Source organism: Numida meleagris, chromosome Z, assembly GCF_002078875.1.
Source record: "Numida meleagris isolate 19003 breed g44 Domestic line chromosome Z, NumMel1.0, whole genome shotgun sequence".
Taxonomy (NCBI): domain Eukaryota; kingdom Metazoa; phylum Chordata; class Aves; order Galliformes; family Numididae; genus Numida; species Numida meleagris.
In genome coordinates this window covers 65,717,288-65,721,909 of record NC_034438.1, presented here as the reverse complement: position 1 = coordinate 65,721,909, position 4,622 = coordinate 65,717,288, and the positions used below count along the sequence as shown (strand labels likewise).

At 47.5% G+C, this 4,622-nt stretch overlaps 1 long non-coding RNA gene across 3 annotated transcripts in view; it reads right to left on the bottom strand.

The window, feature by feature from the left end:
• Positions 1–3,428, bottom strand: part of LOC110389895 — a 7,077-nt gene extending 3,649 nt beyond the window's left edge. For all 3 annotated transcript variants that reach the window (XR_002433433.1, XR_002433435.1, XR_002433434.1), the window contains exons 1-2: positions 3,182–3,428; positions 526–2,194 (exon numbers count right to left, since the gene is read on the bottom strand). This is a non-coding gene — a long non-coding RNA (uncharacterized LOC110389895). The remainder of the gene's footprint in view (positions 1–525; positions 2,195–3,181) is intronic.

Below are 4,622 nucleotides of genomic sequence, written 5' to 3'. Positions count from 1 at the left end.
TATGATTCTATGATTCTATGATTCTATGATTCTATGATTCTATGATTCTATGATTCTATGATTCTATGATTCTATGATTCTATGATTCTATGATTCTATTCTAGTATTAGCAGCGCTGCTTACAAGGAGCAAAAGAAGAAATCTGGCAGAACTCCACTTTGTGATGGCTCTCAGCATCTCACCTGGACTTAGAAAAAGGTGTTTGTGCAGTGCAAAACCAGATGATGCAAAATACATGTGCAGGGCCCGCAGTCTGTGGCAGACAGCACACACCTGAGAGCTGAAAGCAGGATTTTTGGTATCCCTGTAAGCATTTTAAAGCTGATTGAAACACTAAGAACAGTTTGACTTCCCAACGGGCAATAGATTTGAGTACAGCTCCAGTATAATGGTGTCTTTCTTTCACTGCTATGGTAGAGCCTTTTGTGGACAGCCATGTCCCCACTGCTGGAACTGATGTAAACCAGCAGATACACAATTAATCCTGGCACAGGGCAGGGGATCTCTGCCTGCAGTAAGGCTTACCTGGCTCAGAGCAACTGGCCTCATGGAAGCAAGAACTGCGGCAATTTGACAGCATCCTTCCTCCTTGCTGTGCTGTTTTTCTCTGCCTCAGCATTCTGTGTGTACCTCTGGACACTGTTCTCACCAGAGAAGACAGCTGGTGCCCATGCTGGCTCAGCACCTCCCTGACAGATCTCAGTGCCTCTGATATGAGCAGCCTTGCCTCTGCAGAGGGATATCACTACCCACAATCAGACCATGATGTGGCTGCAGCCCAAGAAACACTGCACTTTGCTCCAGCCACTGGGTTGCCAAAGTCAGGCTAACAGCTTGTGTGTCTCCCCAGGAGCAGCAGCACTGAGAAACCAGGGCTGTTGTTGGCAGAAGAGCTCATAGAGTATTGCCGATCTTCAGTGCTGCAGTCCCAGGCCACCTCTTTTTCCACTCTTGGTACTCAGATTGGTTGTCAGCTGCAGGATGCTATGCAGCAGTGCTATCAGGAAGAGTCTGCCGTGTATTGAAGGCAGATGGCACCAGGCTTTGCCGCACATCATCAGCCTTCCCCTACCAGCACTTCAACAACGGTCCTCGCAAGGTCTGGATTTTGGAGCATGAAGAAGTTCGACCCTCCTTTGCAATGCTAGTGGCAGGGCTCCCTGTGTGCCTGCAGGATGTCTGCCACATCTCCTGCAAGGAAAAGGGAAAATTTTGCAGCTGGGATAAGAGAGAGCAATGACACTGGTATTTTTGTCCAAGCAAGGAGATTTCCCATCTGTCTGCCTCCCTCATTGTCCTTCTTTCCTGCTTGATTGTCATTGCTCTTTCATCACTTCCCTGTTAGGACTCAGCTGATTCTCCTGCAAAGCCATCACTGGCAGCACAATGTGTTAATTTTGTAATCCCATGCTCTCTGCCCTATCAGCAGGTGTTCTGCTGACATTTTGACAGCAAGGTGCCCCTCCTTCCAAAGAACTCTGAGAAACAAGCACCTCAACAGGCTGAAAACCCCACATCTTCTACTGCCACCACTCTTGGCTTCTCACAGCACTGGGGCACCAAGGCTTACCCAATGGCCTCCCTTTGCTTTCCTCCAAACACTGCCTGAACGCTTCCCAGTCCCCAGAGTGCCTTATGGGCCCACCACAGACTGCTTCTCGGGGGCTCCTCACTCGGACTGGAGGTATAAATGGGCAAAGAGCAGTCTCTGAGACAGGGACTTTAGCCAACAGGAACTTTAGTGTTGACTTTACGCATCAGGCGGTGCCAAGAACGTAGTAGGTTTCAGCAGTCACCATTTAGAAAAACAAACACTGGCCTCTGCAGACTTTTTGTGGGAACACTGTTCCTTCAAACCCAGGAGCCTGAAATGAGACAGGGAAACAAATGTAGGACAGTACAGCCCACCCTTGATTCAGAGTGTTGGGAAAACTGAAAAGGAAAAAGAAAGAAAAAGCCAAGTAGTTCACTGGCTGGTTTTGATGGAGATTTGTTGGGCCAGAGGAACCATCCCAGACTGGCTTCTGATCTTCACACTTTTAACAGCTTCTTCCATCAACCCCAGGACAAGTCTCTGAGGACGTTTTCCACCCACTTGGTGACTGCAGCAGCAGGGAGGGGGACTCTGAGAAGAGTTGAGTAGTTTCTCTGTGACCAGTGCATTGAGCTGCAGTCATTTTCACCTGGCAGGTTCCTGCAGGTTGAGAAAAATGGCAGAAGGGAGTGGCAGCAGAAGGAGAAGAGCTCAGTAATAAGCTTTGCCATTCCTAAATCCTGTAAACAATAACTCTGCATCCTCCTCCTTCTCAGGAGTCAACAGTAAGCCGTGCTTTAGATTCAAGGGGGAGTGTTCACGCTAAATGTGACATTTTGATAAACCTCACGGAAATTGTTCAGAAAACTATTACTTTCACAGATTTTCCTCCTCATTGTTCAATGTATTTTTTAAAAAAGCACAAATGCCACATCTACATTAGATGTCAGAAGAATAGCTAAGGCTTCGGGGAACCGTCAGACCCTCTCTTTAACAGCCTGGGTGCCATACCATTAATCTTCCTCGGCATTTTACAGCAACACCAGCTCTTGGCTCTCCCTGCGCAGCACTAGGACTGTGCACAGCCACTTCCTCCTTTAAAGCATGTTTTAAGGAAGTAAAGTAGAGGTGGTTGCCCCAAGGATGTGATGTCTGGGGTTTGCCGTGGCAGGGAGCAGCACTTCAGTTTCACCAGATAAGACGTGTTCACCTGTTCACTGCTTCTGTGAGTAGTGTTTTCCTGAGAACCACTGGGGCCGAAATGTCACCAGCTCACTTGTATAAAACTGAGATTCCCTCTGCCTGTATTTATCAGGATGTTTGTTAGAAAACACAGCAAAATGGACATGGGTGTCTCCCACCGACTATGTGTGTTTTCAGCAAGGATTTCAGTGAATGTGTATTTAGAATTTTGGGAAAAAATGCAAACCAGAACAGCTGGTGTGGAGTGAGTGAGTGTGTGGTGCAAGCTGAGACACTGGTTCCAGCACTGTGCATCAGCCTCCTGGGTTGCCAGGGGGGCACCAAGTGCCTTTGCAGAAAAACATCACAAGTAAAAACAAATAGCATTAATAGAGTCATAGAATCATAGGATTGTTTAAGTCAGGAGGGACCCTTAAAGGCCCTTTGCCATGGATAGGTACTTACAGGGACATCAGGTTGGTCTGCTGCTCCTGCCTGACCTTGAGTGTCCTCCAAGGACAGGGCACCCACCACCTCTCTGGGCAGCCTGTGCCAATGCCTCACTGCCCTTACTGTGAAGAACTTCTTCCTTACATCAGAAGTACATAAGGTATAAGGATGTAAGGCTGCTATTCAACTATGTTTATTTAAAACAACAAACTCTATGACATGATAATATTTACCTTTCAAACGCATGAGAAACCTTACTTAAATCACCATGACATGGTCTACAAAACCTGCCTGGGTGTGGGAGGAAACACACCGAGGTGACGGCTTCATCCAGTTGGCAGTGTTGTGTCCTCAGGGTGACAGTGTCCCCTGTGTCCCCAGCACAGCCCAGATCGCAACCAGTCCCTATGCTGCACCCACAATTGTTTGCATTATTGCCGTGATTCATGGCAAGTAGTGCTCTGGCATTGCTCAAAGGGAAACTGTGCTGACGTCCCCTCTTTTCTTGGTGAGGGGTTGGCTCCTAGTGTCACCAGAAAGCACCAGGCATGCTGAGTGTCACCCTGCTCTGCAGGGCACACAAGTTTCATCATGGTCTGTCTAGTTCTGATGTCCGTACTTACACGACTTCTTGACTTCCTGTTTTTAAGGCATGCGATGCAAAATAGATTTTAAAACTGAAGAACTGAGATTTTACTAGTTCAAGAAATGTGCGTGATCATGTTAACAGGAAAGACCTGATCTTTCCAAACAGCACACTTGTTTTTCTCTAAGGCCCCCTTTCTTGGCTCAGACCCAACCTATTACGATAATGAGATTTCTTAAATTGTGAGGGACATAAAAAGAAGAAAAGAAACTGTGGGGGATGGAGAGGAAATGGCTAAATGGCTTGTGAAACATTTCCCCTCCTCCTCACCTTTCTCTGTTTGTACTTACTCGCCTTCCTTTTCTCCTACACACACCCTGCACAAACATGTGTCCAAGAATAAGCCCTGGAAGTTTCTTTTCTGTTGCATTTGAAAGCTGTACCACATGCAGACAGGGTTGGAGAGTTTGAATCAGCATGAATTCAGCACTTCTGCTTTCAGCCACCACATGCAAATGCAGGGGAACAACGGCCCAGGCTCCCCATCCCAGCAAAGCCCCGGCCACATGCCCAGCTCCGAGATGCTCCCTGAATCCAACTGCACAGCCATGAGCCATGTCATGCTTACACATGACAGTAAATGGGGTTTGTCCTGAGACTTTCACTCTCAGTTACTGTGCCATCTGCCAGGATATTTCGGGGGAACTGAAAGCTTGTGTGTGCAACAGCCACAGCCTGGCATGGGATGCTCTGAATGTGTGCTTGCTGCACTTTTCACCTCACCAATGTGCTTTATTTTTTGTTTTCTCCCTAACGAATCTGCTCACCCGGCTGCCTCGTTCCACTGATTTGCTACCAGCTTCCTGTTTA